The sequence below is a fragment of the Balaenoptera musculus genome, chromosome 19, assembly GCF_009873245.2.
Source record: "Balaenoptera musculus isolate JJ_BM4_2016_0621 chromosome 19, mBalMus1.pri.v3, whole genome shotgun sequence".
NCBI lineage: Eukaryota > Metazoa > Chordata > Mammalia > Artiodactyla > Balaenopteridae > Balaenoptera > Balaenoptera musculus.
In genome coordinates, this window is record NC_045803.1 from 15,611,236 (window position 1) to 15,622,167 (window position 10,932).

A 10,932-nucleotide genomic window follows, 5' to 3' on the forward strand; every position below is an offset into this window, starting at 1 on the left:
AGACAAACACTGAAGCCCAAAGGTTGAAGCCTAGTTAAGAAGAGGGTTCAGAGGAGTCTGACTAAAAGTTTGGTCAAGGAGAGAGTCTTTGTCAGTGAAGGTTCCAAACAAATCAACATTCTTCCCCAGACCTTGGAATATCGGGAAGGTGCACCCAAGTCAAGATCTCGGTAAGTAGGGGTGTGTGGAAGCAAAGGGAAGTTCTTGAAATAAGAACACATCCTTGGAGATTCCCTCTAATCCCCTCCCCAGAAAGAGCCCTCTAATAGCTAAAGCCCCAGAGTCTTGGACAAAGGGAGTCTGGCTACTAGGACTAAAGTGATCTGCAGTTTACTCTGTGAAACTGTTGTTACATTGCATTGTTACATTCAGAAGAAAGCAAGCAATTATTTTTTAAGGCTCTACAAACATTTAATAGTTGGGTTGCTTTAATGGGAAATTTACCAGTTAGGAATTATTTGGATGATAGGACTTCCCTGGCGGTCCAGTGGTAAAGAATCCGCCTTCCAATTCAGGGGATGCAGGTTTGAACCCTGGTCGGGGAACTAAGACCCCACATGCTGCGGGGCAACTAAGCCTGCCCACCACAACTACTGAGCTGGGGTGCCTCAACGAGAGAGCCCACGTGCCTCAAACTAGAGTCCACATGCTCTGGAGCCCGAGCACCACAACTACAGAGCCCATGTGCCCTAGAACCCATGCGCCACAACTAGAGAGAGAAAATCTGCATGCCACAACTAGAGAGAAGCCCTCGCATCACAAGAGCCCGCGCTGCAATGAAAGATCCCACATGCCTCAACGAAGATCCCACATGCCACAACTAAGACCCGATGCAGCCAAAAAAAAAAAAAAAAAAAAAATTCTTTGGATGATAATTGTGGTTTGGTGCTTGACAAATACATCACACAGCTCTTCCCTGGACTTAACTATCACGCAGGTTAGAGATCTTCTTGGATGTTTCATTCTAAAGTGCTAGAAATTTAAGATACTTCCTGACTGGTAAGGTGTACCTTCAGAGAAACTGTATATATGACTATCTCTTCATATGTCAGTAATTGATCATAAGAAGACTTCTTGTCCTTTATTTTTCTTGTCTCATATCACCAAGTCCAACACTGGTTTGAGCCCAGTCATCTCCAGTAGAGTACGGCAGTGGTCCTCAAAGTATGTCAACCTTATAAGTGTTTGTACTGCTCAAAGAAATTGTCGTAGGACTCTGTTTATCAGGGTCTAATCAAGAAAGCAGAACTATACTGGGAATTTCAAACAGAAGATTTAATTACAGGAAATTGATTATACAATGTTGAAGGAAGGCCTCAAAGAGCAAAAAGGGGAGAGATTTGTAACTTCAGGAAGCAGCTAAACCCTAGAGCTTGGGGAACAATGGGGAAGAGATGGATTTACTAGAACCTAAAAGCTCTGAAGAGGGGTGTCAGCCTGGCTGTTAACTAGGTTTGGTACTGGTGCTGGGAAAGCAGAAAGATTCTACAGGCAAGCTAGAGAGATTCTGCTAGAGATATACTAGATATATCTAGATGCTGCTAGAGAGATACTAAAAGAACTGGAAAATACGAAGCGGGTTCCTTCTCCATTTCTGTCTCCCAAAATCCCTTTAATGCCTCCATTGGCAAACTATAACAGGAAGCCAGCTAGCAAGGGAGAATGGGAAATGTCTTTGTCAGAGTCCCAGCCCTAGCATCACAGAATAAGAGAAAGACATGCTTGGAGCTGAAACAACAACAGGGAAGTAATCAGCACATGAGCATTTTAAAATTTGCTGGAAAATAAATTAATATAGCTTTCCAAGTTATTTTTCTTCCCAGGAACTTTTCTTAACAATGTTTCTACTTCCTTATAAAGGAATCCTAGTAGGTGACAAAAACTGGCTCATATTTAGTAATGGTGTCTTAATAACAAAGCAATACGAATTCTGAAATAGCTTACGTCTAGTTTAATAGGTAGTTATTTCGATGCACTCATGTTTTTACCTATTTTGTTGTAATTTTTATAATGAATATACTTTCCCCAACTTTATTTATTATCGAATATAAATATTTCATGGTGAACCACTAATTGCCCTCATGATGTCACAGTCCTCAATATCCTAACAAGTGTGAGAATCATGGTATGTGATTTGTTTTGTAGACTATTATGTATATTAGTTATTGATGTATAATTGACTTTTACATTTGTTTCAGGTACACAATGTAATGATTTGATATTTGTATGTATTGCAAAGTGATCACTTCAGTAAGTCTAGTTAACATCCATCACCATAGTCACAAAAAAATTTTTTTTCTTATGGTAAGAAATTTTAAGATCTACTCTCTTAACAATTTTCAAATATGCAATACAGTATTATTAACTATAGTTACCATGCTGTACATTACATCCCCATGATTTATTTTATAACGGATCCCCTTCACCCATTTTGCCCAACCCCCGCACCCTGCCCCTGGCAACCACCAAACTGTACTCTGTATTTATAAGCTCTGTTTTTTCAGTTATTTCTTATTTGAAGGCAGTAGTTCTTTGAATTGAGAATGAAGTAAAATTGAGAATGAAGAAACCAAGAACGACTTCTTGTCTTAGTTATTTTAATTGACCATCCGTATTCTTTGCCCTAGAATGTTTTTGTATAACCCTGTGGAGGGAAGAATAAAGCACGATTTTACCAGGGCTTACTTGACACGGCTTATTGAGATGTTTGGAAAGCATTCATACCCTAACATTAACGCTAGTGAAGAACCTCCCACACCACAATTTGTGATTGTCAAATCCAGATACATATAAAACCCACTGCTAATTTCTAGGGAAGAGAATTTAAATTTAATGGGTAACTTATAAGAGCCAAGAACTGTGTAATCTCCTTTGTAAATGTTATCTGATTTGTTCCTCACAATACTACAAATAAATATTCTTATCCAATTTTACAGTTGGGAGAATTTGGACTCAGAGGTGTGACAACTTACGAAAGTTCAGATAGCTGGTGTGGTACAGGAGTCAACCTTATTTACTTCTCAATAGCATACATGTCTGTGATGGTATACCTTGACACATCATTTACTAAGCTTGATCTTCCTTTATCAGAGCAGTGGTCTTTCATATGTTTTGCTACATTCCCCTTGAAACAATTTTTAAAAATAATGTACTCCCTTTTACATTTTTAAGTTGACACCTACAATGTTTTCATAAGTTTAAATAATGCAAAGATATAATTTCTAGCATGTTTTCAATATGCTAGATATCTTCATCATTCATTAAACACACATAAGCAAGCTCTTTTTTAACATTTAGAAATTTTGCATAGTACCTTTTACTTGAAATCATTTCCACTCCACTTTCATCACTGAATTTTATCTTAATGTAACAATTGCTTATCCTCAAAAATCTTTTATTAAATCTTGTTTTACTTCTCTGCAACAAAAATGAAATTTTAATTCTTATCCTGTGACCAAAATGCTCTGTGTCAAATTTTTCTTAAAGATTTAGTTATTATAATTATTAGTACCCAGTTGATTAAAATAACAAATACCTCTAACATTTTAATAATTATTAACATACAAAGAGCCACACCGGGACTTCCCTAGTGGTCCAGTGGTTAAGACCCCACGCTCCCAAAGCAGGGGGCCCAGGTTCGATCCCTGGTCAGGGAACTAGATCCCACACGCCGCAGCTAAGAGCCCGCATGCCACAACTAAAAAAAAAAAAAAAAAATCCTGCATGCCGCAACTAAAAAGATCCCACATGGGACTTCCCTGGTGGTGCAGTGGTTAAGAATCCGCCTGCCAATGCAGGGGACATGGGTTTGATCCCTGGTCTGGGAAGGTCCCACATGCCGCGGAGCAGCTAAGCCCGTGCACCATAACTACTGAGTCCGCGTGCCATAACTACTGAAGTCCGGGCACCTAGAGCCCTTGCTCCACAACAAGAGAAGCCACTGCAATGGGAGGCCCGCGCACCGCAATGGAGAGTAGCCCCCACTTGCCGCAACTAGAGAAAGCCCACACGCAGCAACAGAGACCTAACGCAGCCAAAAATAAATAAATTAATTAATTAAAAAAAAAAAAAAGATCCCACATGGCAACGAAAATCTCGCACTCAGCAACGAAAGTCCTGCGTGCTGCAACTAAGACTCGGCACAGCCAAATAAATAAATAAATAAATATCTTTCAAAAAAACAAAGAGGGCTTCCCTGGTGGCGCAGTGGTTGAGAATCTGCCTGCTAATGCAGGAGACACAGGTTTGAGCCCTGGTCTGGGAAGATCCCACGTGCCGCGGAGCAGCTAGGCCCGTGAGCCACAACTACTGAGCCTGCGCGTCTGGAGGCTGTGCTCTGCAACAAGAGAGGCCACGATAGTGAGAGGCCCGCGCACCGCAATGAAGAGTGGCCCCCACTTGCCGCAACTAGAGAAAGCCCTAGCACAGAAACAAAGACCCAACATAGCAATCAGTCAATCAATCAATCAATCAATAAATTAAAAAAAAAAAACAGAGCTTACTTTAAAAACAAAAACAAACAAACAAAAAACACAAAGAGCCACAATTTGGCCTTCCTTTGGCCAAAACCTTTCCTTCCTGATGAGAAGAAGTCCATATGCAAAGAGACATGCATGTCCAGAGCTCACAACCCCCTTCAGACCATGCTTTGGGTATCTGAGAATTCCTCACTCAAGTAGCCTCAAGCTTGCTTCCAGAGCCTGTACACCTCTTCTGTGTCCAAAGCTCCATCCCTTGATCTGTCCTCCGAAAGGTGAATGTGTTGCCTATGTGTACATGGTGGCCAAGTGGAAGCTATTTGGTGAGATTAGACAGAGCTTAGACATGCAAGATGGAGTGTCTAAACCTAAGGCCCCTTATGGCATGGAACAAGGATGGGGGGTGAGAAGAGAAGGGCCTGGCTGGGGACTTCCACTTGTCCTGTTGACTCAGGTCTCTAATTGTCAGTGGGCAGTTTTGCTTCTATATGATTTATTTTGGAGACCACTGGTCTTAAGATATGATGGTGGTTTGAATTAGGGTAGTAAATGGTAAAGTCAATGAAAAATGGTCAAATTGGGATGCAATTTAAGTGTAGAACTAACAGGAATGGCTGATGCTTGGATGTGAATATGAAGGAAAGAATAAGTTAGATATAATGCCTAAATTTTTGTCCTGAACATCTGGATGAATGGTAGTATCATTTGCCAAGACAGAAAACAACAAGTATGTAGCAGGTGTCTAGGATGGGGGTGGGGGTCATGTTAACTTTGAGATGCTTGTTGGGTATCAAAGAGGTGATATCAAGTAGGCATTTAGATATATGTGTGTACAGCTCAGTGGAAAGGATGGTACAAGAATAATAATTTAGGAATTTCAATTAAGATGGAAGTTATATAATGCCCAACAGGAAGTGGCTTTTACAATGAAGGCATTTGTTTCTCCACTTAGCAAGAAGTTCATGTGGCTTATCAGCTGAACAGTTATATCAAATGCATTTTATATCATTTATTTTCATAGTGGATACCTTTTATCAAGTGCAATCAGTTGATTAATTACAGAAGCTTGGTTTTAGTGGGAAATCATGTAAAATGATACACACTAAAACATTTAAATTTTATCCTAAAATATCTAAATGCATATCCATTTACCTATATTTTTATATATTACAAGGAACTTATGTGAATTTCTTCTGAGAGCCATCCAGCTTTTGTTTGATCTAATTTTCATTGCTGCTTCTCCATGTTAGTTGAAAAAATCTAATTGTTGCAGTATCTATTTACTGCTGGCTTTGGCACATCAGCCCACAGCTAAACATCATTCTTATGCCTTGAGTTCAAATCCAGAAGAGGAAGAGCATATGGGGAAGGAAGGGAATAGAAGTGATTGAGGGAATTCTACTCCTCTTGGTGAACTGTTTTGTGTAGTTTTGACTTTTAGAAATATGTTAGTGTTTCACATATAGTGAAAAAACAGATAGATAAAATTAACAGTGTATTATTTTTCTATTGTTATGTCACAAATTACCACAAATCCATTTATCTATCTCATAGTTTCCGTGGGTCAGGAATCTGGCTATAGTTTGCCTGGGTCCTCTGCTCAGGGTCTTACAAGGCTAAAATCAAGGTGTCAGCTGGTCTGCATTCTCATCTGGAGGCTTCATTAGAAAAGGATTAGCTTCCAAGCTCTTTCAGGTAGTTAGCAGAAATCACTTGTTGTGGCTATAGAATTCATGGCAGTTTGTTTCTTCAAAGCCAGTAATGAAGCTCATGCAGCTCAATATCAAAAAAACAAACAACCCAATCCAAAAATGGGCAGAAGACCTAAATAGACATTTCTCCAAAGAAGATATACAGATTGCCAACAAACACATGAAAGGATGCTCAACATCATTAATCATTAGAGAAATGCAAATCAAAAGTACAATGAGGTATCATCTCACACCAGTCAGAATGGCCATCATCAAAAAATCTACAAACAATAAATGCTGGAGAGGGTGTGGAGAAATGGGAACCCTCCTGTACTGTTGGTGGGAATGTAAATTAATACAGCCACTATGGAGAACAGTATGGAAGTTCCTTAAAAAACTAAAAATAGAACTACCATATGACCCAGCAATCCCACTACTGGGCATATACCCTGAGAAAACCATAATTCAAGAAGAGTCATGTACCAAAATGTTCATTGCAGCTCTATTTACAATAGCCAGGACATGGAAGCAACCTAAGTGTCCATCATTGGATGAATGGATAAAGAAGATGTGGCACATATATACAATGGAATATTACTCAGCCATAAAAAGAAACGAAATTGAGTTATTTGTAGTGAGGTGGATGGACCTAGAGTCTGTCATAGAGAGTGAAGTTAAGTCAGAAAGAGAAAAACAAATACAGTATGCTAACACATATATATGGAATCTAAGGGGGAAAAAAAGGTCATGAAGAACCTAGGGGTAAGATGGGAATAAAGACACAGACCTACTAGAGAATGGACTTGAGGATAAGGGGAGGGGGAAGGGTAAGCTGTGACAAAGTGAGAGAGTGGCATGGACATATATACACTACCAAACGTAAAATAGATAGCTAGTGGGAAGCAGCCGCATAGCACAGGGAGATCAGCTCAGTGGTTTGTGACCACCTAGAGAGGTGGGATAGGGAGGGTGGGAGGGAGGGAGACGCAAGAGGGAAGAGATATGGGAACATATGTATATGTATAACTGATTCACTTGGTTATAAAGCAGAAACTAACACACCATTGTAAAGCAATTATACTCCAATAAAGATGTTAAAAAAAAAAAAAAGAAACTGCCAAACGATTCCCCAAAGTAGTTGTACCATTTTACATTCTCACCAGCAGTGTGTGAGAGTTCCAAATCCTCCAGATCCTTGCTAACTCTTGGTATGGGCAGGCTGTCTAATTTTAGTTACTATAATTAATATTTTATGGCTGCGCAGAATCCAGAGGATGCAAAAGAGTATAACGTCAAAAGTCAGATTTCACTCAGTACTCTTTACCAAGTCAATCTCTTCCCCAAGGGTAACCTCTATTAACCTAATTTCGTGAGCATCTTCAATTCTGTGCATTTGTACACACACACACACACACATATTTGCATAGATAGTTTATTTCCATAAGTGGGAAACATGAGCAATGCTCTAAGGTTCACTTTCTTAATTTACTCTCGGTAATATTCCACACACAGAGCTGAACTATAAGTGTGGGTATACTTTATTTGGGAGTATCATATCTTTTAAAACAATTCCCTGATACTTGAGTATGAGGATATTTCCAGGAATTCTCTATTATAGACAATGCTCCAATCAACAGTCACACATATTATACTTGTACATATGAGCAAGAGTTTCCTTATGAGAGATAAGGAAAAAGATTCTCTGAATACATTTAAAATACTTTAGATCTTGCCAAATTGCCCTTCAAAAAGACTGTACTGGGCTTCCCTGGTGGAGCAGTGGTTGAGAATCTGCCCGCCAATGCAGGGGACACGGGTTCGAGCCCTGGTCTGGGAAGATCCCACATGCCACGGAGAACTAGGCCCGTGAGCCACAGTTACTGAGCCTGCGCGTCTGGAGCCTGTGCTCCACAACAAGAGAGGCTGCGATGGGGAGAGGCCCGCGCACCACGATGAAGAGTGGCCCCCGCTTGCCACAACTAGAGAAAGCCCTCGCACAGAAACGAAGACCCAACACAGCCATAAATAAATAAAAATAAATAAATTTTAAAAACAAAACAAAACACAGAGGCCCCCCCCCCATCACTGCTCATGAAACCATTGTTTAAAAAAAAAACAAAAAACATACCCACTCACAAGCAAGGGCCGTATTTCTGTAGCCTGGCGAACCCATTAGTACATTTGCCAAAGGCTGTAAAAAAAAAAAAAAAAAAAAGACTAATTTTTGGAACAGTTTTAGGTTCACAGCAAAACTGAGCGCCAAGTACAAGGGAGTTCCCATATACTCCCTGTTCCCAAACGTGTACAACCTCCCCCACTACCACATTCCAAATCTCAGTGGTACGTTTGTTACAATTGGTGAACCTACATTGACACATCATTATCACCCAAAGTCCGTAATTTACATTCCAATTCACTTTTAGTGTTGTACAGTCTATGGGTTTTGACAAATATATAATGGCATGTATCCACCATTGTAGTATCATGCAGAATGGTTTGACTACCCTAAAAATCCTCTGCGTCCTGTCTATTCAGCCCTCCTCTCTAACCCCTAGCAACCACTCATCTTTTTGCTGTCTCCATAGTTTTGCCTTTTCTGAAATGTCATGTGGTTGGAAGTACATGGCCTTTTCAGATTTTCATTTAGTAATATGCATTTAAATTTCTCCATGCCTTTTTGTGACTTGGTAACTCATTTATTTTTAATGTTGAAAAATACTCCACTGTCTGGATGTACTAGAGTTTATCTATCCATTCATCTACTGAAGGACATCTTGGTTGCTTCCAAATTTTGGCAATTTTGAATAAAGTTGCTATAAACATACTTATGCAGGTTTTTGTGTGGACCTAAGTTTTCAACTCCTTTGGGTAAATATGAAGAAGCATGATTGCTAGATCATATGGTAAGAGTATTAATTTTATAAGAAACTGCCAAACTGTCTTTCAAAGTGGCTATACCATTTGGATGGGTGTGGCTCCCATCAGGTCCCTGGAAGTGCTGCTACTTAGCCACTGGATGGGCCCCTGGGTGGTAAGGACGGGCTCTGAACTGTGGCTGAGAGGGGCTACAACCAAGCCCCAGGGCTGTTTCAGTTTCCACAGCTAAAATTGAGGTCTACAAACCTGGCTGTGGAGGTACAGATGGGTGTTTCTCCTGCCAGGTCCCTGGATTAGCTGGACTGCTCCCTGACTGTGGCTAGAGAGGCTGGAGCCAAGTATAGAGCCATTTCAGGATCTCCTGAGATGCAGATGTGTCTCCCATAGGGTCCCTGTGCCAGCAGGGCTGCTCATGGACTGTGGCTGGAAGGAGCTGGAGCCAAGTATAGGGCCTTTTCAGGATCTCTGGGGATGGAAATGAAGTGTCTCCTACTGGGAACCTGGACCCTCAGGACTGTTGGCAGACTGTAGCTGCTGAGGGCCCTTTCAGGATCTACAGGGTCAGAGATGGGAATGTCTCCTGCAAAGTCCCTGTGCCAACAAGACTTCATGGACTGTGATGGGCTGGAGCCCAGTTATAAGAGTCTTTCAGAATCTACAATCTGACAGAGCTCAGATTGCTTTGGTGGGCTTACCTCCAGGGACTCCTGAACCCTAGCTGAAAAGGAATAGAACTTGTTCACACACCAATTCAGGGTCTACAGCTGGGACTGAGGTCTATTACCCAATGCATAGTTGCACGTTCATCCTTCCAGGTTCCTTAGTGTGTAGTACTGGTGACAGAACCAAAGTCAAATGGGACTGTAGCTGAGTTCTTGGGGTACAGAGCCGTTTCTTGGTCTGTAGCCAGGACCATCATTGGTGGGTCAGTTGCCAGTGTATGAACAAACCTTATCAAAATGGCTCCTCAGTCTTGGACTCCACTGGGGTTTCACTGGATCACAAAGACCCCACAAAGTCACTTTTGTTCATGGGTGGATGCCAAATTATTGCTGAAGGGGGCATATAAGTGAGGGACATCTTATTTGGCCCTTGTTGGTGTCACTCCCTAGATTCAATTTCTTTAATACTTATAGGAATATTCATATTATGCTTCATCTCATGAGTTTTGGTAAGAGGGTTTGTGTTTTTGTTTTTTTTGAAGAATTGGCCCATTTTATGTAAGTTATTGAATTTATGGGTGGAGAGTGGTTCATAGTATTTACATATCCTTTTAGTGTTTGCAAGGTCCCCTTTCTCATTTCCAAGTGGTTTAAGAATTTTCTATTATATTTGTTACTAATTTCTAGTTTGATTCCACTGTGGTTGGAGAAGAAGCTCTGTATGATTTCAAGTATTTTAAAAAAATTTGAGGTTTATCATATAGCTGAGGATATGGTTGATTTTGTTATAGATTCTGTTGGTACTTGAAAAGTACATGTATTCTGCTGTGGTTGAGTGGAGTGTTCTATGTCAATTGGATCCTGTTGACTGCTATTTATTCTAAATCTTTGATAATTTTCTGTCTAGTCATTATTTCAAGTACTCAAAGAGGGGGATTAAAGCCCCCAACTATAAATTTGGATTTGTCTATTGCTCATTTCAGTTGTTAGGTTTTACTTCATGTATTTTGAAGCTCTATTATTTGGTGCATACATATTTAGGTTTGGTATCGTCTTTCTGGTTTTTCTTTTATCAGTATGTAGTGTATCTCTCTGTCTCTGGTAAATCTCTTTGCTCCAAAGTCTACTTTATTCTGGTATATCTTTTTCCATCCATTTACTTTTTGTTTTGAGGTGAAATTCACAATTATCATAAAATTAGCCATTTTAAAAAGTACAATTTGG